Source organism: Ovis canadensis, chromosome 14, assembly GCF_042477335.2.
Source record: "Ovis canadensis isolate MfBH-ARS-UI-01 breed Bighorn chromosome 14, ARS-UI_OviCan_v2, whole genome shotgun sequence".
NCBI lineage: Eukaryota > Metazoa > Chordata > Mammalia > Artiodactyla > Bovidae > Ovis > Ovis canadensis.
In genome coordinates this window covers 39,981,910-40,005,861 of record NC_091258.1, presented here as the reverse complement: position 1 = coordinate 40,005,861, position 23,952 = coordinate 39,981,910, and positions in this window count along the sequence as shown.

Below are 23,952 nucleotides of genomic sequence, written 5' to 3'. Positions count from 1 at the left end.
GATAGATTCAAACCCATGACTAACATTGTGGATTTGTCTAGTTATTAGTTGCAGTTCTATCAGTTTGCATTGTCATGTATTCTGACAATCTGTTATTAGGTGAGTAAACATTTAGAAGTATTATGTCCTCTTGATAAACTGACCCCTTTATCATTATAAAATCACCTTTTCCTTGATAAAGTCTTTTCTCTGAAATTCACTTTCTCTGATTTTAAAATAGTCACTCCAGATTTATTTTAATCAGTGTTAGCATGGCATGTTTCCCTTCTTTTACTTTTAACCCGTTTGTCACTTGAGATACCATAGTTACCTCTAACGTTATTATTAATATGATCTGATTTCAGTCTTACTATTTATTTTCTATTAGTCCTTTTATGCTCCTTTTTTTTCTGCCTCCTTCTGTACAAATTATTTTTATGAATCCATTTTATCTCCTTTATTGTTTTATTAGCCATAACTTTGTTTTGTTATTTTAGTGGGTTTTTTATTATTGTTTTGAGGTTTATGGTATTCATCTTTATCACACTCTACCTTCAAGTGATATTATACTGTCTATATAGTATTTTTAAAATAGTATACTTTCATTTCTTCTCTTCCCCTTTTATGTTATTACCATATTTCTTACTTTAACATTTATATTATAAACCCATCACAGCCCAATTCATTCCTTCCCCAGAGAGAAGCTAGGATATGGGGTTTTTCATTTGCTTGCTCTGTGTAGAGGCTAAGGGAGGGGCTATGGTGACTGCATGCTGCTACTTCAAACCACCGTTTTTGTTCCCACTGGCCCTCGGGCACCTAGACTATGCCAGGTGCCAGGAGCACTCCAAAGGCACAGGTGAGATAGAAGCCAGTACCTCAGGCAGTCCCCCCAAAAGCTGGAGTGTTGGGCATATAAGTCCATCTCTTTCCCTCTCTCAGAAGAAGCTGGACACTAGGGGTTCCTCTCTAATTGTATGGTGCTGTGCCAGGGGTAGGGATTATGGTTAGACAATTCTCAATTTTTCCTACTGGCTTTGAAGTGGCTGGTTTTGGAGCCTCTCAACTTGTTTCTGAATTTCTCATAGCGGGGTTTGTCATTAATTGTTGTTGAATCAATTTGCCCAGGGGGAAAATGGGGTCCCGGGGCTTCTAATTCCACCATCTTGCTGATGTGACCCCTCCTTCTCTCTTAAAAGGTAACATAAATCTTTGGGTGATGGTCAAAAAATGTACTGAAAACATTATGAACTGAACTAAATGCTATGAAACAACACAACGTTTTTCACTTAAACCATTTAACCAAAAAAAACTGATTGACTATATGAGAAGGAAACACTTTCTTGAGGAAGTGAATAGATAAGCAGAGGAAAACTTCTCCAAGAAAAGGAGTTGCACCTGTAACAAGAAGAAGAAGGGAGAATCGGAACAAGAGCAAGTCTGAGGCAGGATGGGGCCAGGGAGATGGCAGGGGCCTGATCAAGCAAAGTCTGGAAACCTTAGTAAGTCATTTTAGACTTCGTTCTGACAGCAATCAGAAACCATTCCATGACTTTCAGCAGAACACAACACAATAAGGTATGGGTTTGAAAAGACTCGTTTTTGTTTTTGTTTTTTGGTTCTTTCTAGATAAATCAGAAGGAAAGCAGTAGGAAAACCTAGCTGTCCTTGGCCTAGATTAGTACATTGAAAGGATTCTCTCAAACAAATAAGAGAAGAGAGAAGAAAAATCACACCAAGTATCAGCCCGCAGAGTGCATATGGTTGAGAGGCCCCCGCTGAGGAAGGGTGAGAGAGAAAATCGACATGAGGAAGTATTGTACGTAGCTAGACGCACCCTAGACTGCGGACTACCACCAACAACTGAACTCCACTCCTGACTCGGCCACTTATCAGTCCTGAACTTCCAGACAAGTCAATTATCCCTATTCCACAGATGAAGAAACTTCAACTCTAAGAGGCGAACTGTACCTACCTCACCCAGTCGTAGTGTGACATGTAAACCTCTCAGCATTAAAGCTGCTGCTGCTAAGTCACTTCAGTCGTGTCCGACTCTGTGCGACCCCATAGACGGCAGCCCACCAGGCTCCCCCGTCCCTGGGATTCTCCAGGCAAGAACACTGGAGTGGGTTGCCATTTCCTTCTCCAATGCATGACGGTAAAAAGTGAAAGGGAAGTCGCTCAGTCGTGTCCAACTCTGAGCGACCTCATGGACTGCAGCCTACCAGGCTCCTCTGCCCATGGGATTTCCCAGGCAAGAGTACTGGAGTGGGGTGCCATTGCCTTCTCCCAGCATTAACGCTAGCCCCACCCCGCCCAGCAAAAAGTGCACCAAAAATGTTAACTCTTAGGTGTGATGGTGTTGTAAAACTAAGCTTACTCAGCAAGGCTAAGTGATGTATGCTCTAGGTCACACAACTGGTAGCTATAAAATTGTTCTTTTTTTTTTTTTTAATTACCTTCTCAACACACATAGATCATTCAGCGTAAGAATTATACTGATTTATACCCCTTCAAAAAATGCCAATTTCCCACACTGGTACAAATGTCAAAATTTGTCATTTAAAAAAATATCAATTATTAAATAAGATTTTTAAAGATTTGGATTCTATCTCAGGACTTCCTAGCAAAAAATAAAGATCCACTTCATACACAAATGTTAATTTCTGTGGTACTATATGACTGTAAAAGTCTAGATCAAAGGTTACACCGACAAACAGAATGTGGACTACAATATTATAAAGTCAAAATATTCTGCTGTCATATGTTTCACTATCTATTATCATTTTGCTTTCATACTTTGACTTGAATTGATAAAGGCTGTATTGTTCCTCAAAATAATATATATTTGAAACTCTAAATAGGGAGCATGGAGATTACACATACATAAAATATCATTTGTATGTGGAATCTAAAATACCTATATAAATGGGCTTATTTACAAAACAGAAAGAGACAGACTTCAAAGACAAACTTAAGATTATCAAAGGGGAAATGTAGGGAAGGGGAAAATTAGGAGCATATACATACAATTATATATAAAATAGATAATCAACAAGGATGTACTGTGTCCCACAGGGAACTCTACTCAATATTCTGTAATAACCTACATGGGAAAAGAATCTGAAAAAGAATGGATATATGTATATGTATAACTGAATCACTTTGCTGTGTACCTGAAACTAATACAACTTACAATATTAAATCAACCTAAACTTACAAATCTGTAAATCAGCTACAGTGGTTGTTGTTTAATCGCTGTCATGTCCAACTCTTTTGCGTTCAGTTCAGTTCAGTTGCTCAGTCATGTATGACTCTTTGCAATCCCATGGACTGCAACACACCAGGCTTGTCTGTCCCTCATCAACCCCCAAACCTTGCTCAAACTCATGTCCATCCAGTTGGTGATGCCATCCAACCATCTCATCCTCTGTCATCCCCTTCTGCTTTCAATCTTTCCCAGCATCAGGACATTTTCCAATGAGTCAGTTCTTTGCATCAGGTGGCCAAAGCATTGGAGCTTCAGCATCAGTTCTTCCAAAGAATATTCAGGACTGATTTCCTTTAGGATTGACTGGTTTGATCTCCTTGCAGTCCAAGGGACTCTCAAAAGTCTTCTCCAACACCACAGCTCAAAAGCATCAATTCTTTGGTGCTCAGCTTTCTTTATGGTCCAGCTCTCACATCCATACATGGCTACTGGAAAAACCACAGCTTTGACTAGATGGACCTTTGTCAACAAAGTAATGTCTCTGCTTTTTAATACGCTGTCTCAGTTGGTCACAGTTTTTCTTCCAAGGAGCAAGCGTCTTTTCATTTCATCGTTGCAGTCACTATCTGCAGTGATTTTGGAGCCCAAGAAAATAAAAGTCTGTCACTGCTTCCATTGTTTCCCCATCTATTTGTCATGAAGTGATGGGACCGGATACTATGATCTTCATTTTCTGAATGTTGAGTTTTAAGCCAGCTTTTTCACTCTCCTCTTTCACTTTCATCAAGATGCTCTTTAGTTCTTCTTTGCATACTCCAATATAAAATAAAAATTAAATTAAAAAAAATCTTTTAAAAGCATATGCACCTTTAATTGACCTACAAGTTAGTGCACAATACCAGTTTTTCCTACTAATATGCTTCCCAACATCAAAGTGACCTTCAATGGAATATTTGGGGGGGCAGCTCTTTCAGGTGGGGATGCTCCCAACTTTGAATCTATCTCGTCTCTATACAGTATCTCAATTTCCTTGGAGATATTCCAGAAATTGGATATTATGAAAAAAATATTTAGAATTCAAATGATTGTCTCTGATTAAAATCCCAGTAGATGTGCCTTTTAGGAAGACAATTTCTTGAGTGCAGTTATAATTGGACCTTTTTTAAGTTTCTTAATAATTTACATTTTCTATGCTTGAGCCAATGTAATGATAAACTGAATGACAGCCAAACATATCCCTATTATTTGAGTGTAAGAATCAAATTCCATGAGGATAGGGCTCAGACAGTGCCCTGTGTTTCTACTTTTTCTGCTGCCTCTTTAGACAAATCACATGAAGGCAAAAACTCATCCTGTTTGTAATCAACAGCTCAGTCTCTAATACCATCATAGCTTTCTCTGTAAATGTTGCCTGGGAACTTGAAAACGCATCTTAAAATATACTTTTCAAGTAGCAAGCATAATTGGTGTAACATAAATTAGTCCGACTAATATTCAGACTGATGATGTTTATTTTGACCTTGTTCAGACACTCATCACACTCTTATGTGTGACTCAGATATAGAAATAGCTGATTAGTGGTAATGGGAAATCTAACTTTCAAAATTCAATAGTGACCCTGACCCTTGAATTTTTCCTTTAGTTCAAAAAACTGAGTTCAGCTCTTTACATCAAGGTTAGGTAAAATGAAATTATTTGTTCTATGTGCAGTCTAGGGAAGTTCTCAGTTGATGTTCTATAACCAGGGTCAAGTCCATAATAAGAGCCAGGTCTCCACAATGGGGATAATTTAGGTTTATGCAAAGGTGAATCTATCCCTTAAAGGATTTGGGGAGCATAGGATGGGAGATCTGCTGTTGTTGTTCAGTCCCTACGTCACGTGTGACTCTCTGCAACCCCATGGACCACAGCAAGCCAGCCTTCCCTGTCCTTCGCTATCATCTTGACCTTGCTCAAACTCATGTCAGTTAAGTCGGTGATGCCATCCAACCATCTCATCCTCTGCCACCTCCCCGTCTTTATGCCTTCAATCTTTCCCAGCATCAGTGTCTTTTCTTATGGGTCCGTTCTTCGCATCAAGTGGGCAACATATTGGAGTTTCAGCATCAGTCCTTCCAGCGAAATTCAGGCTTGATTTCCTTTAGGATTAACTCATTTGATCTCCTTGCACTCCAAGGAACTCTCAAGAGTCTTCTCCAGCACCACAATTCGAAGGCATCAATTCTTTGGTACTCACTCTTCTTTATGGGAGATACAAGTATGTTAAAATGAATATGTCAGAAGTGGTTTTTTAATCAGACAGGTAATTTTTTCCTTTTAATGTTTTCTAAGCCTCAGAATTAAACACGCCCCTCTGTTGTTCTATGCATAGCCCTTCTCTTTTTTTATTAACACTTCATTTTTGTTTTTCTCTTCACTGCCCATTTTCTTTCTCCTCTCTACCCACAGTCTTGGCTGTACACATAACTTTGTAAAATATAGGCCATTTTATGCATCTTTCTGCTTTCAGTTTATGTGAAGGCTGCTTAATTTATAATTTAAAACTGTGTATTTCAAATCTGTCTCATGACTGGGACCCAGCATGGTGCCTCAGAGCCCAGCAGGTGGGGCTGGCTGCATACTTGGGACCATGGGGCCTGGGCAACCTTGAAGGATCTGAAGCAACGATGTGAACCAAGGGACTGGATTTGTGTATGGGAGGACGGCCCCTGAAGATCATGGGGCAGTGCAGCAAGGCGGGAAGGGTCAACACTTCCCCAAACCCGGGTGACAGACCACAACAGAGTCACTGAAGACCAAGAGACCCGTGTTATTTTTAACTTTTTGTTGATCTTCCTGCAAAAGAAACTTCTGCCTATTGAATAGTCTATGTATTTAGTGAGAATTTAAGACATGAAAAGTGTGTTAGTTGCTCAGTCATGTCCCACTCTTTGCGATCCCATTGACTGTAGCTCTCCAGGCTCCTCTGTTCATGGGATTTCCCAGGCAGGGATACTGGAGTGGGTAGCCATTCCCTTCTCCAGAGGATCTTCCCAACTGAGGGATAGAACCCAGGTCTCCTGCATTGCCTGCAGATTCTTTATCATCTGAGCCACCAGGGAGGCCAATTAATTAACTTAATAAAATCTGTCTACAAGTTTTACTATATGATCCCATACACTGTGATATTTTACTTATTTCATCAGAAACAGACACACAATTTACCTGAGATTTTTAACTATCACAAATATTCTGAAAGCCAATTAAAATATAAAAGATCAACAGAAAAACCACAGTGGCAGGACCTGGAGAAGGGCCAGGACGCTAATGCTAGCCATATACCTTTTACAGACCCCTGCGACATTTTTAATGGGGTAGATTCTTAGTCCATAGATCATGTCATTTTTCATTTCATTACTAAGTTCCAAATTTCTCTCCAAAATGACTTTATCATTTATAATATCTCGGCCAGCAATGCCAAAAGATAAGTGTCCATGACATCATCAAAATTTGGTATTTTCTGATGTTTCATTGTGTTTTCAACAATAACAGGTAAAACAGTAATAGGTGAGATAGTATCTTATTGTTTTCATTTGCCTTTTTCCCATTATTGTGAGCTTGTATATCTTATCTTGCACTTGTTTATTGTTGCAGTAGGATAAGCCACTCCATGCTGAAATATGAATGGTAAAATTCAAAATTTATACCTTTCTTGTTGGGCAAGTCTACAGGGCAACTCTCCCAATGATTGGTAAAGGCAGCTTCCACCTCATGACTCACTACCTCAGCCGATAACTCCAACGCTGCCACAGAGTGGGAGAGAGGATGCAGGAGATTTTCCAGGTCTTTCCCACCTTAGCCCAGACGTCACACACTGGGCTAAGTCACTCAGAGACCGTCGGCCAGAACAAGCTATGTAACTCCAAGGAAACCTAAGAAATGGAAGGACTGTCTGCCACAGTGATTTAACTTTCCAACAAGTCTGTGTGCTTTGGGTTGCTATAATGCTTTTTATGCCTTTATAATAAAGGGAAAAAATGTAAGCAATGATCAAGGAATCAATGTTGTATGTCACTGCCAGAGGTAATCATGTCTGTCCTCTGTTCACAAGCCTTTGATGGTTCCCCACTGCCTAATAAGCTAAATTTCTTGGCCTAGTTTTCTCTCCAGTAACAGCAGATCCAATTTAGGATGACCATTCAAGCCCATAAACTTTTGATCAGTTTTTATTCAATCTTTGCATTAGTTGGAAGACAGTGATGGTCCCTTAAGAATTGGTATAGAACTGAATGAAATTTAATAAGGTGCCTGACAGTTATGTGACTGTGATTTGTAGAGCTTTCATCTTATAACCTTAAGCAATATTGACCTCAGAGAAGACTAGATAGGATGAGGGACAAAAACCATGAATATGTTATCCATCTCTGTTCGAACATTCCTACTTGTTAACTGCCCCGATAGAAGTCTAAATTCATTTCTGAATAAAGCTTGTACCAATTTTCTTTTGAGAAAGTTGATTCATTGTCAAGACTTTCCATATATAATATGCAAGAAAAGATGATGGGTAAATGGATTTTACAATGTGTACCTTGACAGATACTATGAGGGTCTAGGAAGGGGGAAAAAATGAAGTGTCATGGGGTGATTCTCAATAGGACAGCCTCCGGGATTTGGGAGATTCCTTTAACATACCCAGGTTTACTTTGAACCCCAAGAGATAGTCCTGATTCTCTCAAGCAGAAAGGACACATTTTGAAACTATGCTCTTCAATTACTACATTTCAGTTGAGCACACAATACAAATAGCTCTCAGGGTGAGCTGAAGTGTCTGGAAGTTTGCAAGCCTGCTTTGAAAAAAAAAAAATGTACCTCTGCTAGATTTTGTGAAACGTCATTTCAATTATTTTTGCACAATAGCAATGGAGAAACAACATTTCCTCTGATTAGCCTGACACGTGGTAATTTGGGTAGAGCTTAACTTATCTTCTACTAGAACAAATTGTCTTTCTGCCCTTATTTATACAGAATGCTGTTATTTTTGCTTCTTTCATTTGTATAATCTGCAGCCTGGTTTCATCTTAAATGCTTGTAATTGGGACACCGAGGTAGGCTTTCCCTGGATCAAACTCAACAGCTCAGAAAGCAAAATGGTGTTTGGAGGAGCAGTGGGGGGTAAGATTCAGCACAAACATAAGACTTGTTAAACAAAAGCCAAGGATGATTTTTTTTTAATACTCTGAGAGAACAATAAACTAGCAAAGAATTTCCAACTTAAAAAAAAAAGCAGAAAAAAAGGAAAAATGAAGAGGAAATATTTCCAATGCAACTTGATTTCAATTCTACTTTACACCGAAGACTGTTTCCTCACTCTCAAATTTACATCTATAAGTTTAGACCAGGAAAACTAAAAATCTGGTCTTGTCCTAACAGGAAAAGTTCATATGTGAAGTTGTAAGTCCTCTTTAAAAAGCATTGACACATTAAATGGCATTCAGATATGGCAATTAGCCTTGAGAACATGTAAACACGTACACGATTATGCATGTAGATGTGAATTTTATTCCCTTAATTATGCTACATTTAATTGGACCATTCTGGAGTAGATCATAGAATCAGACAAAACCTAGAGTTTTAAAGTCACCTCAGAGATTACTTCAGCCCACAAAGCTTATTTATTTTCTCTCTCTGATATGCTTTGATTCTATTGACTTAAATTAAATTTTATTCAATGTCAATTTGGCCTTTGTATTTAATATCTAGATGAACTGTTTTCACACAAAGGCTCAGCACTGAGCAGAGAAAATAAACAGAAAAGGAAACTTTCTGAGCACCTAAAACTGGCCAATCCCTCTGTTAATCCTTTTAAATGTATTAACCCTCACAACTATCACCATCCTCACAAGTATCAAATTTTATACCTAATTAACTTAATAGTTTTATATTTTTTTTGCTCTTACAGTTTATTTTTCAAAAAATTAAAAATGCTCCTCATAGAAATTGTGAGAAGATTTTTAGAGGAAATGACAAATAATTCAAAATCTACAGTTGAGATATCACTATTAATCTTCTATTCATTTTCCACATGGAAGTCTTAGTTTTTAATGTAATTGGAATCACACAGGTTATATAGTTTCTTGCCCTTCAATTTCTACTGAAATTATATCATCAGCATTTTCCTATATCATTACAAACTCTCCATCCATGATTTTGAAGGGCCCATTATGTTTCATCACTGAATGCACCATAATGAGTCTAACCCCTTTGATGTTCTTATGGGTTGGGAGGGACTTAATTTGCTTAGAATCTTACTCTCTATGAAACCAGGTTGCATCTACAATAGTAATGCTGTGAACTGCTGTGGCCACAGCTTCCCTTTGAGGTCACTGGTGTAACCCATTGGAAATCTAAAGGTCGGCACAAAAAGTGTGTTCGCAGAGGATGAGAGCTAGGGATGATCTGGAGAGACATTTAAGAGTCAGCAGGATAGACTGTGCTCTGCTCTCTTATTCACTCTATTATTACAGCCAAAATTTTAAAGAATTAGGTTCAAGACACTGAGACATTTCCCTTCTGGGCTCCAGATCTTCCTGAAGCCTAGTCAAATTGTGCATACCTCCACAAACTTATAATTCTTCTTGTTTTCTTTTTTTAGTCAGTTTTTTAGTTACATTGTTTACAATGTACAGAAAATGTAAATATTATTTACAAAGTACAACAAAAAGAGATCTAATACATATTTACTAACAAAGCTATTTACTGTCTGTAACAAAAATGGTATATAGACACTTTTGAGCAGACCACTTTGGGATTAAAATAGGTTAGTTCATTTAAAATAAATATTGACTCTCTGGATCATCCCCGTGCACCAGCCCCAAGCATCCTGTATCCTGTATCGAACATATACTGGCGATTCATTTCTTACCTGATAGTATACATGTTTCAATGCCATTCTCCCAAATCATCCCACCCTTTCCCTCCCTCTCTCATCCAGAGAGATGATATGGGGTGGGAGGTGGGAGGGGGGTTCAGGATTGGGAACTCATGTACACCCGTGCCTGATTCATGTCAATGTATGGAAAACCAATACAGTATTGTAAAGCAAAATAAAGTAAAAATAAAAATTAAAAAATAAATAAATAAAAAATTAAATAAAATAAATATTGAAAAAGTAGGGTCCCTCTATCCCAACAAGACAAAAGACAAGGACATGATAATTTCCGACCCAGTTCCTACAAGGAATGGCAAAAATAAATGGAAATAGCATAGTAAGGATTATCATAAATGTTAAAATACTGTCTTGTAAGAGGAGATAGATTTGTTCCCTGTGGGTGTATAGCTTAGAATTGAAACCAAAATATAATTTTGTTTAATATAAGAAGAATGATCCAAAAATAGTGGACTGGGGGCTTCCCTGGTGGCTCAGTGGTAAAGAATCTGGTAGAGGCTAAGTGGTAAAGAGGTGAAGTCAGGAGACCTATTCCTGGTTTGGGAAGGTCTCACAGCAATTAAGGCCATGCGCCACAACTGCCGAGCCTGTGCTCCGGGCCCGAGAGATGGGACTACTGAAGCCCGTGCGCCCACAGCCTGTGCTCTGCCGCAAAGGACACCATCGCATTGAGAAGCCTGCATGTCACAGCTAGAGAGTAGCCCGTGCTTGGCGCAACTAGAGGAAAGCCCTCACAGCAAAGACCCAGCACAGTCGTGTCCGACTCTTGGCGACTCCATGAATCGCAGCACGCCAGGCCTCCCTGTTCATCACCATCTCCCGGAGTTCACTCAGACTCAAGTCCATCGAGTCCGTGATGCCATCCAGCCATCTCATCCTCAGTCATCCCCTTCTCCTCCTGCCCCCAATCCCTCCCAGCATCAGAGTCTTTTCCAATGAGTCAACTCTTCGCATGAGGTGGCCAAAGTACTGGAGCTTCAACTTTAGCATCATTCCTTCCAAAGAAATCCCAGGGTTGATCTTCAGAATGGACTAGTTGGATCTCCTTGCAGTCCAAGGGACTCTCAAGAGTCTTCTCCAACACCACAGTTCAAAAGCATCAATTCTTCAGCGCTCAGCCTTCTTCACAGTCCAACTCTCACATCCATACATGACCACTGGAAAAACCATAGCCTTGACTAGACGGACCTTAGTCAGCAAAGTAATGTCTCTGCTTTTGAATATGCTATCTAGGTGGGTCATAACTTTTCTTCCAAGGAGTAAGCGTCTTTTAATTTCATGGCTGCAGTCACCATCTGCAGTGATTCTGTAGCCCCAAAACATAAAGTCTGACACTGTTTCCACTGTTTCCCCATCTATTTCCCATCAAGTGATGGGACTGGATGCCATGATCTTCGTTTTCTGAATGTTGAGCATTAGGCCAACTTTTTCGCTCTCCTCTTTCACTTTCATCAAGAGGCTTTATAGCTCCTCTTCACTTTCTGCCATAAGGGTGGTGTCATCTGCATATCTGAGGTTATTGATATTTCTCCCGGCAATCTTGCTTCCAGCTTGTGCTTCTTCCAGTCCAGCGTTTCTCATGATGTACTCTGCATAGAAGTTAAAGAAGCAGGGTGACAATATACAGCCTTGACATACTCCTTTTCCTATTTGGAACCAGTCTGTTGTTCCATGTCCAGTTCTAACTGTTACTTCCTGACCTGCATACAGATTTCTCAAGAGGCAGGTCAGGTGGTCTAGTAGTCCCATCTCTTTCAGAATTTTCCACAGTTTATTGTGATCCACACAGTCAAAGGCTTTGGCATGGTCAATAAAGCAGAAATAGATGTTTTTCTGGAACTCTCTTGCTTTTTCAATGATCCAGCGGATGTTGGCAATTTGATCTCTGGTTCCTCTGCCTTTTCGAAAACCAGTTTGAACATCAGGGAGTTCACAGCCAAGGATGAATACATAAATAAACTTCTGTAAATGGACTGGGATGCCTCGGAAGTACCAAGTTCTCTGTGACTGGAATACACAGGTATACACTTAATAATCATTAGATGGAGATGTTCAGAAGAGAAATCAAAATACTGGCTTTTTTATAACTGCTCTAGTATTGACATTCCAACTGACTTACAAATTTGATGTTTATTTTTCTTTCCTCATTATACTAGAAGCTACAATAACAATAAGTTACCTTCTTAAAGCTTAAAACTGTTTCCACTTTTTACCTTTTTTCAAACTGGCTTTTCTTTGAGGGGGCTTGGACAAAAGTTTGGAAGAAATGTTACCTAGTGATATGCCACCAAGATTCTTTTTCCAAGAAAGTATCACCGAGAGTGAACATATATGACATTTTTTTTTCTTTTTTTATTGTGGTGAAATACACATTACATAAAATTTTCCATATTCATGGGCTTTTTTAAGTGTACAGTTCAGTGGCATTAAGTACATTTTTTTTAATTTTATTTTATTTCATTTTATTTTAATTTTTTTTCGGTTTTTTATTTTTTTAATTTTAATATCTTTAATTCTTACATGCGTTCCCAAACATGAACCCCCCTCCCACCTCCCTCCCCATAACATCTCTCTGGGTCATCCCCATGCACCAGCCCCAAGCATGCTGCATCCTGCATCAGACATAGACTGGTGATTCAATTCTTACATGATAGTATACATGTTAGAATGTCATTCTCTCAAATCATCCCACCCTCTCCCTCTCCCTCTGAGTCCAAATGTCCATTATACACATCTGTGTCTCTTTCCCTGTCCTGCATACAGGGTCGTCATTGCCATCTTCCTAAATTCCATATATATGTGTTAGTATACTGTATTGGTGTTTTTCTTTCTGGCTTACTTCACTCTGTATAATCGGCTCCAGTTTCATCCATCTCATCAGAACTGATTCAAATGAATTCTTTTTTACGGCTGAGTAATACTCCATTGTGTATATGTACCACTGATTTCTTATCCATTCATCTGCTGATGGACATCTAGGTTGTTTCCATGTCCTGGCTATTATAAACAGTGCTGCGATGAGCATTGGGGTACATGTGTCTCTTTCAATTCTGGTTTCCTCGGTGTGTATGCCCAGAAGTGGGATTGCTGGGTCATAAGGGAGTTCTATTTGCAATTTTTTCAGGAATCTCCACACTGTTCTCCATAGTGGCTGTACTAGTTTGCATTCCCACCAACAGTGTAGGAGGGTTCCCTTTTCTCCACACCCTCTCCAGCATTTATTGCTTGCAGATTTTTGGATCACAGCCATTCTGACTGGTGTGAAGTGGTACCTCATTGTGGTTTTGATTTGCATTTCTCTAATAATGAGTGATGTTGAGCATCTTTTCATGTGTTTGTTAGCCATCCGTATGTCTTCTTTAGAGAAATGTCTATTTAGTTCTTTGGCCCATTTTTTGATTGGGTCATTTATTTTTCTGGAATTGAGCTGCAGAAGTTGCTTGTATATTTTTGAGATGAGTTGTTTGTCAGTTGCTTCATTTGCTATTATTTTCTCCCATTCAGAAGGCTGTCTTTTCACCTTGCTTATATTTTCCTTTGTTGTGCAGAAGCTTTTAATTTTAATTAGATCCCATTTGTTTATTTTTGCTTTTATTTCCAGAATTCTGGGAGGTGGATCATAGAGGATCCTGCTGTGACTTATGTCTGAGAGTGTTTTGCCTATGTTCTCCTCTAGGAGTTTTATAGTTTCTGATGTTACATTTAGATCTTTAATCCTTTTTGAGTTTATTTTTGTGTGTGGTGTTAGAAAGTGATCTAGTTTCATTCTTTTACAAGTGGTTGACCAGTTTTCCCAGCACCACTTGTTAAAGAGATTGTCTTTACTCCATTGTATATTCTTGCCTCCTTTGTCAAAGATAAGGTGTCCATATGTGTGTGGATTTATCTCTGGGCTTTCTATTTTGTTCCATTGATCTATATGTCTGTCTTTGTGCCAGTACCATACTGTCTTGATGACTGTGGCTTTGTAGTAGAGCCTGAAGTCAGGCAAGTTGATTCCTCCAGTTCCATTCTTCTTTCTCAAGATTGCTTTGGCTATTCGAGGTTTTTTGTATTTCCATACAAATCTTGAAATTATTTGTTCTAGTTCTGTGAAAAATGTGGCTGGTAGCTTAATAGGGATTGCACTGAATTTGTAAATTGCTTTGGGTAGTATACTCATTTTGACTATATTGATTCTTCTGATCCATGAACATGGTATATTTCTCCATCTATTAGTGTCCTCTTTGATTTCTTGCATCAGTGTTTTATAGTTTTCTATATATAGGTCTTTAGTTTCTTTAGGTAGATATATTCCTAAGTATTTTATTCTTTTCGTTGCAATGGTGAATGGAATTGTTTCCTTAATTTCTTTTTCTACTTTCTCATTATTCATGTATAGGAATGCAAGGGATTTCTGTGTGTTGATTTTATATCCTGCAACTTTACTATATTCGTTGATGAGCTCTAGTAATTTTCTGGTGGAGTCTTTAGGGTTTTCCATGTAGAGGATCATGTCATCTGCAAACAGTGAGAGTTTTACTTCTTTTCCAGTTTGGATTCCTTTTATTTCTTTTTCTGCTCTGATTGCTGTGGCCAAAACTTCCAGAACTATGTTGAATAGTAGCGGTGAAAGTGGACACCCTTGTCTTCTTCCTGACTTTAGGGGAAATGCTTTCAATTTTTCACCATTGAGGATAATGTTTGCTGTGGGTTTGTCATAGATAGCTTTTATTATGTTGAGGTATGTTCCTTCTATTCCTGCTTTCTGGAGAGTTCTTATCATAAATGGATGTTGAATTTTGTCAAAGGCCTTCTCTGCATCTATTGAGATAATCATACGGTTTTTATTTTTCAATTTGTTAATGTGGTGAATTACATTGATTGATTTGCTGATATTGAAGAATCCTTGCATCCCTGGGATAAAGCCCACTTGGTCATGGTGTATGATCTTTTTAATGTGTTGTTGGATTCTGATTGCTAGAATTTTGTTGAGGATTTTTGCATCTATGTTCATCAGTGATATTGGCCTGTAGTTTTCTTTTTGTGTGACATCTTTGTCAGGTTTTGGTATTAGGGTGATGGTGGCCTCATAGAATGAGTTTGGAAGTTTACCTTCCTCTGCAATTTTCTGGAAGAGTTTGAGGAGGATAGGTGTTAGCTCTTCTCAAAATTTTTGGTAGAATTCAGCTGTGAAGCCGTCTGGACCTGGGCTTTTGTTTGCTGGAAGATTTCTGATTACAGTTTCAATTTCCGTGCTTGTGATGGGTCTGTTAAGATTTTCTATTTCTTCCTGGTTCAGTTTTGGAAAATTGTACTTTTCTAAGAATTTGTCCATTTCTTCCACGTTGTCCATTTTATTGGCATACAACTGCTGATAGTAGTCTCTTATGATCCTTTGTATTTCTGTGTTGTCTGTTGTGATCTCTCCATTTTCATTTCTAATTTTATTGATTTGATTTTTCTCTCCTTGCTTCTTGATGAGTCTGGCTAATGGTTTGTCAATTTTATTTATCCTTTCAAAGAACCAGCTTTTGGCTTTGTTGATTTTTGCTATGGTCTCTTTTGTTTCTTTTGCATTTATTTCTGCCCTAATTTTTAAGATTTCTTTCCTTCTACTAACTCTGGGGTTCTCCAACTCTTCCTTTTCTATTGCTTTAGTTGTAGAGTTAGGTTATTTATTTGACTTTTTTCTTGTTTCTTGAGGTATGCCTGTATTGCTATGAACTTGCCTCTTAGCACTGCTTTTATAGTGTCCCACAGGTTTTGGGTTGTTGTGTTTTCATTTTCATTAGTTTCTATGCATATTTTGATTTCTTTTTTGATTTCTTCTGTGATTTGTTGGTTATTGAGAAGTGTGTTGTTCATCCTCCATATGTTGGAATTTTTAATAGTTTTTCTCCTGTAATTGAGATCTAATCTTAATGCATTATGGTCAGAAAAGATGCTTGGAATGATTTCGATTTTTTTGAATTTATCAAGTTTAGATTTATGGCCCAGGATGTGATCTATCCTGGAGAAGGTTCCATGAGCACTTGAAAAAAAGGTGAAATTCATTGTTTTGGGGTGAAATGTCCTATAGATATCAATTAGGTCTAACTGATCTAATGTATCATTTAAAGTTTGCATTTCTTTGTTAATTTTCTGTTTAGTTGATCTGTCCATAGGTGTGAGTGGGGTATTAAAGTCTCCCACTATTATTGTGTTATTGTTGATTTCCCCTTTCATACTTGTTAGCATTTGTCTTACATATTGCAGTGCTCCTATATTGGGTGCATATATATTTATAATTATTATATCTTCTTCTTCGATTGTTCCTTTGATCATTATGTAGTGGCCTTCTTTGTCTCTTTTTACAGCCTTTGTTTTAAAGTCTATTTTATCAGATATGAGTATTGCCACTCCTGCTTTCTTTTGGTCTCTATTTGCGTGGTATATCTTTTTCCAGCCCTTCACTTTCAGTCTGTATGTGTCCCTTGTTTTGAGGTGGGTCTCTTGTAAGCAGCATATAGAGGGGTCTTGTTTTTGTATCCATTCGGCCAGTCTTTGTCTTTTGGTTGGGGCGTTCAACCCATTTACGTTTAAGGTAATTATTGATAAGTATGATCCCGTTACCATTTACTTTATTGTTTTGGGTTCGGGTTTATACACCCTTTTCGTGTTTCCTGTCTAGAGGATATCCTTTAGAATTTGTTGGAGAGCTGGTTTGGTGGTGCTGAATTCTCTCAGCTTTTGCTTGTCTGTAAAGCTTTTGATTTCTCCTTCGTATTTGAATGAGATCCTCACTGGGTACAGTAATCTGGGCTGTAGGTTATTGTCTTTCATCACTTTAAGTATGTCTTGCCATTCCCTCCTGGCCTGAAGAGTTTCTATTGAAAGATCAGCTGTTATCCTTATGGGAATCCCCTTGTGTGTTATTTGTTGTTTTTCCCTTGCTGCTTTTAATATTTGTTCTTTGTGTTTGATCTTTGTTAATTTGATTAATATGTGTCTTGGGGTGTTTCGCCTTGGGTTTATCCTATTTGGAACTCTCTGTGTTTCTTGGACTTGGGTGATTATTTCCTTCCCCATTTTAGGGAAGTTTTCAACTATTATCTCCTCAAGGATTTTCTCATGATCTTTCTTTCTGTCTTCTTCTTCTGGGACTCCTATAATTCGAATGTTGGAGCGTTTCATATTGTCCTGGAGGTCTCTGAGATTGTTTTCGTTTCTTTTAATTCGTTTTTCTTGTTTCCTCTCTGATTCATTTATTTCTACCATTCTATCTTCTATTTCACTAATCCTACCTTCTGCCTCCGTTATTCTACTATTTGTTGCCTCCAGAGTGTTTCTGATCTCATTTATTGCGTTATTCATTATATTTTGACTCTTTTTTATTTCTTCTAGGTCCTTGTTAAGCCTTTCTTGCATCTTCTCAATCCTTGTCTCTAGGCTATTTATCTGCGATTCCATTTTGATTTCAAGATTTTGGATCATTATCACTATCAATATTCGGAATTCCTTCTCAGGTAGATTCCCCACTTCTTCCTGTTTTGTTTGGTTTGGTGGGCAACTCTCCTGTTCCTTTACCTGCTGAGTATTCCTCTGTCTCTTCTTCTTGGTTATATTGCTGCGTTTGGGGTGGCCTTTTTATATTCTGATAATTTGTGGAGTTCTCTTTATTATGGAGCTTCCTCACTGTGGGTGGGGTTCTATCAGTGGCTTGTCAAGGTTTCCTGGTTAGGGAGGCTTGTGTTGGAGTTCTGGTGGGTGGAGCTGGGTTTCTTCTCTCTGGAGTTGCAGTGGAGTGACCAGTAATGGGTTATGAGACATCAAAGGTTTTGGAATAATTTTGAGCTGCCTGTATATTGAAGCTCAGGGGAGTGTTCCTGTGTTGCTGGAGAATTTGAGTGGTATGTCTTGTTTTGGAACTTGTTGGCCCTTGGGTGGAGCTTGGTTTCAGTGTAGGTATGAAGGCATTTGATGAGCTCCTATGGCTTAATGTTCCCTGAATTCAAGAGTTCTCTAATGTTTTCAGGCTTTGGATTTAAGCTTCCTGCTTCTGGTTTTCAGTTTTATTTTTACAGTAGCCTCTAGACTTCTCCATCTATACAGCACTGATGATAAAACATCTAGGTTAAAGATGAAAAGTTTCCCCACATTGAGGGACACTCAGAGAGGTTCACTGAGTTACAAGGAGAAGAGAAGATGGAGGGAGTAGTTAGAGGTAACTGGAATGAGATGCGGTGAGATCAAAAGAGGAGAGAGCAAGCTAGCCAGTAGTCACTTCCTTATGTGCACTCTATAGTCTGGACCACTCAGAGGTATTTACAGAGTTATACGGGGAAGAGGAGAGGGGGGAAGTAGACAGAGGTGACCAGGAGGATAAGAGAGAGGAATGAGTAGGAGAGAGACAAATCCTGCCAGTAACCAGTTCCTTAGGTGTTCTCTACCGTCTGGAACACACAGAGATTCACAGAGTTGGATAGAGAAGAGATGGGGGAGAAAAGAGACAGAGGCCACCTGGTGGAGAAAAAGGAGAGTCCAGAGGAGGAGAGAGTGGTCAAGCCAGTAATCTCGCTCTCAGGTAAACTTGGGTAGTGAAGTTTGGGTTTTTAAATGTACAAAATTGACAACAAAAACCTAAGAGCAAAGATTAAAAATCTAGAGTAGAGGTTGGATTTTCAAAGGTACAATATTAAAGAAAAGCAGAAGGAAAAAGGAAGAAAGAAAAAAAAAGAATTATTTAAAAAAAAAAAAAACCCACCAACAACCATCCAAAGAATATATATGGTGTTTGCCTTTTAAAAAAAAAAAGTCTTTTTTTTAAATAGTAATAATAGGTTATAGAAATAAAAATTAGAGGAGAAATAGAAGACTCAACAATTTTAAAAAAGCTAGAAAAAAAAACAAAAACGCAAAAAGCAAAAAAAAAAAAAAAAAGGAATGATTCTAAAAATATTAAAAATATTTCTGGCCCTTCTCTGATGTTATGGGCCGTGTGGGCTCACTTCCAAGGTGGGTTCCCTCTGTTTAACTTCTTCTGTTTGCTGGTTTTTTAGGCTCACTAGTTCAGTCGCGCTGTGGGGAGGGGGGATGTTGCAAACAAATAGCACTGTCGTGTGCCCACAGTATCTCTGCTCCGCTTGACCTGTCCTTTCTCGCGGCACACAAACCGCTCCGGCTCTACGATGCTCAGCCAGGAACCGTCTGGGGCCGGCCCTAGGCTGCGTGCACTTCCCCGGTCCAAGCCGCTCAGGTTCGGCGCTCAGGCAGCCCTCAGAGGCACAAATGCGGCTGGGACTGCGCTTTGTGCCCTTCCCAGGTCCGAGTAGCTCAGGAGTTTGGCGAGCGTGATCTCCACAGCTTGTCACCTTTTCCGCCGCTGCCACTCAGCTCTCTGGGTGGACCGCTGGCGCACCCCGTGAAGCAGACTGTGACTGTCCAGCACCCCCAGAAGTCTTAGCAAAGGAGCCTGCTTGCAGTTAGGTACGTAAAGTCTCTCTGCAATTGCCCCTTTCCAGTCCTTATGGCTCTGGCTGCCTGTCCCCGGCGGGGAATGGTCTGCAGCCGGCTTTTTCCGTTCCGTCCTTTGTTCTGTGCTCGGTCCTGGCGGTATCTTATGTTCGAGCTTTTCACGTGGTAGCTATCCCACAGTCTGGTTTGCTAGCCCAAGTTAGATCGTTCTGGTTGCGCGTGGGGCGTTCCTGCCCGATTCTTGCAAAGCTCTGCAGCCCGCGCCTCCCGCGCGTCCCTGCCCTGCCCCCACTTCCCAATGGCGGATGCAGGCGTCTGTGCTGCTTTTCCGCTGGGGGAGTTACTGGTGGGCTTGTAATCTGTTGGTTTTAATTATTTATCTATTTTTCCTTCCTGTTACGTGTTTTCCTTCCCTCTGTGTTTCCAAGGCTCGCCACAGACTCGGCAGGGAGAGTGTTTCCTGGTGTTTGGAAACCTCTCTTCTTAAAATTCCCTTCCCGGGACGGGCTTCCCTTCCCAGGACGGAGCTCCCTCCCCACCTCCTTTGTCTCCTTTTTCGTCTTTTATATTTTTTCCTACCTGTTTTTGAAGACAATGGTCTGCTTTTCTGGTTGCCTGATGTCCTCTGCCAGCCTACAGAAGTTGTTTTGTGGAGTTTACTCAGCGTTGAAATGTTCTTTTGAGGAATTTGTGAGGGAGAAAGTGATCTTCCCATCCTATTCCTCCGCCATCTTTTCAGGTATGCCCATATATGACATTTTAGAGGGAAGGAAGTCAACATCTAGGAAGACAGAAGCAACTGGGTCAGAAATAGCACAGTGAACAAAGCAAGTGTTAAACTTCCATGGTGTTTTAAACTAGGCACGGGTCTTAATGGAATAGTGGCGGCCTTAAAGAGGGAAAATATGTTTATGGAGACCCTACTTTGGTAGCATTTTCATCTCAAACATTTACATAAAATTACAAAAATAAACTTTAAGGAATTCTATACATTAATAAAGACAGAATGTGTGAAATAAGTTCAAGATGTTCAGGAAACAAAAAAACTGAATTTCTGAAAATTTCAGTGTAAGTGAAATAAACACCTAGATGAGGAAAAACAATTATACTGAAGTATTTAACTCTTTTGTAGTATTTAACTCGAGCTCTCAGTAAGCGAATAATCCATTGCTCAAAATTTTCCAAGCCAGGCTTCAGCAATGCATGAACCATGAACTCCCTGATGTTCAAGCTGGTTTTTGAAAAGGCAGAGGAACCAGAGATCAAATTGCCAACATCCGCTGGATCATCGAAAAAGCAAGAGAGTTCCAGAAAAACATCTATTTCTGCTTTATTGACCATGCCAAAACCTTTGACTGTGTGGATCACAATAAACTGTGGAAAATTCTTCAAGAGATGGGGATACCAGACAACCTGACCTGCCTCTTGAGAAACCTATATTCAGGTCAGGAAGCAACAGTTAGAACTGGACATGGAACAACAGACTGGTTCCAAATAGGAAAAGGAGTACATCAAGGCTGTATATTGTCACCCTGCTTCTTTAACTTCTATGCAGAGTACATCATGAGAAACGCTGGACTGGAAGAAGCACAAGCTGGAAGCAAGATTGCCAGGAGAAACATCAATAACCTCAGATATGCAGATGACACCACCCTTATGACAGAAAGTGAACAGAAACTAAAAAGCCTCTTGTTGAAAGTGAAAGAGGAGAGTGAAAAAGTTGGCTTAAAGCTCAACATTCAGAAAACGAAGATCATGGCATCTGGTCCCATCACTTGATGGGAAATAGATGGGGAAACAGTGGAAACAGTGTCAGAGTTTACTTCTTAGGGCTCCCAAATCACTGAAGATGGTGATTGCAGCCATGAAGTTAAAAGATGCTTACTCCTTGGAAGGAAAGTTATGACCCACCTAGATAGCATATTCAAAAGCAGAGACATTACTTTGCCAACAAAGGTCCGTCTAGTCAAGGCTATGGTTTTTCCAGTGGTCATGTATGGATGTGAGAGTTGGAGTATGAAGAAAGCTGAGTGCCGAAGAATTGATGCTTTTGAACTGTGATGTTGGAGAAGACTCTTGAGAGTCCCTTGGACTGCAAAGAGATCCAACTAGTCCATTCTGAAGGAGATCAGCCCTGGGTGTTCTTTGGAAGGAATGATGCTAAAGCTGAAACTGCAATACTTTGGCCACTTCATGCGAAGAGTTGACTCATTGGAAAAGACTCTGATGCTGGGAGGGATTGGGGGCAGGGGGAGAAAGGGACGACAGAGGATGAGATGGCTGGATGGCATCACTGACTTGATGGACATGAGTTTGGGTGAACTCTGGGAGTTGGTGATAGACAGGGAGGCCTGGCCTGCTGCGATTCATAGGGTTGCAAGAAGTCGGACATGACTGAGCCACTGAACTGAACTGAACTGTGAGCACATTTCATGTTTCTTGGAGTCAAATGGACCCATACAACTATCATGGGCTCATGACACGGGGGCAAAGAGCATGAGCTTTGCAAACACACAGGGATGAGGTCAAAATCCAACTATGCTTTTACTACATTGTTGTTGTTTAGTCATTAAGTCATTCTCTGCCCATGGGATTTCTCAGGCAAGAATACTGGAGTGGGTTACCATTTCCTACTCCAAGGGATCTTTCCGACCCAGGGATCAAAAGCACATCTCCTGCTTGAGAGGCAGATTCTTTACCATTGAGCCACCTGTGTGCAACATGGCATGATTTCTTTGTGTTTCAACTTCCCCATTTGTAACTTGAGAGTTGTTCTGAGGGTTAAATGAAGAAACATATTTGATGTGTTTAACACAGTTCTTGGAAAACTGGAAGTGTGCATTATAAATGTAGCTAAGGTTTGAGTTTTTTAAAGATCTGGGGCATGCATATGTTCATTAATTAAAAGTTTACTGGCCCTCCAGGAGCAATTGCACCTGTGCTCTAGAACCCAGGAGCCACAACTACTGAGCCCATGCACCCCAGCTACTGAAGCTTGTGTGCCCTTGAGCCTGTGCTCCACAACAAGAGAAGCCACTACAATGAGAAGCCCACTCACCACAGCTAGAGTGGCCCCTGCTTGCTGCAACTAGAGAAAAAGCCTGTGAAGCAATGAAGACCCAGCACAGCCAAAGATAAACAAATACATGAAATTATGGGGGGAAAAAAGTTTACTGGCTCTCAAAGTTGGCCTCATCTATTCAACCATCACCATTACAGAGGCTAGAGATTTTCACAAAATTCAAGCAAACAGTGAACTCAATGATGGCATCCAAATAAAAAGGAACACCCCAAGTTAGACTCTGAAACCATGATGAACTTTTAATTCTGCTTTCTGAAGAGTAAAACCAAAATGGTCTTTGCTGTAAACAGATCTCTATGTGTTGCAATGTTGCAGTATGAAGTGAGTGATGGCAGCGTCCTAGGGTTCATTGGCATTAACCAAGAGCTCAATAGCAGAATTTGGGCTTCTCTGCACCAGCTGGGTTTCCTCTAAACCTATTACCTACAATTGAGTTAAACAGCAACCAAAATTCTTTAATTCAAATCATTTATTTTGATAAAATGTCTTCTAAGTCCAGCTTTCCAGGATTAAGGCAGTCTCTTTACTTAATTTCCAGCTCTGTTAGTTTGACAGTGTACCAAAGATAGAGCAAGACTTGGCAGGTGACCAGGGAAGCTGTGCACATGCTGGGGGCAATTTTCAAAAATGTTTTTCAAACTGCAATGAATCCATGTTGTCCTTCCTGGTATGTAATGATTGCAATGGACTTATACAGAGAAATATCAAAAATGTAGAGTTAGAGAGAAAATTCTTAACCGTCCATGGAAAAGTCGGATGAAAAAGTAGAGGATGTTAAAGAGGCATTTCAGCCAGAGAAAGAAGTATCCAGCCAAAGTCCAGTCCCTCAACCACCACATAATCTATAAATTACTGGAATGACAGCGGTGTAAATAAGTTGCTTAAATATCCTGAGTTCAATTTCTATATAACAGATAAGCAAAAGGAAATCCCAAGAAGTAAAATGGCTCACCACTTTCCAAAGTATACATCAATCTTCCAGCAGTACCAGAAACAGAACTATGGTTTCCTCACTCTTATGCTCTTTCTGTGTTACAGTTTAAAAGTGAGACATATACACACCAGTACATACAAAACAGAGAGCTGGTATGAAGCTATTGTATAACAGAGGGAACTCTACTCAATACTCTGTAATGATCTATATGGGGAAAGAATACTAAAAGGAGTGGATACATGTACGTTATAACTGATTCACTTTATCGTACAGCAGAAATTAACACATTACAAATCAACTATACTCCAATAAAAATTAATTTTGAAAAATAAAACTGATGTTACATCATGAAGACCATACCTTAGAAATGCATCTATAGAAGAAAA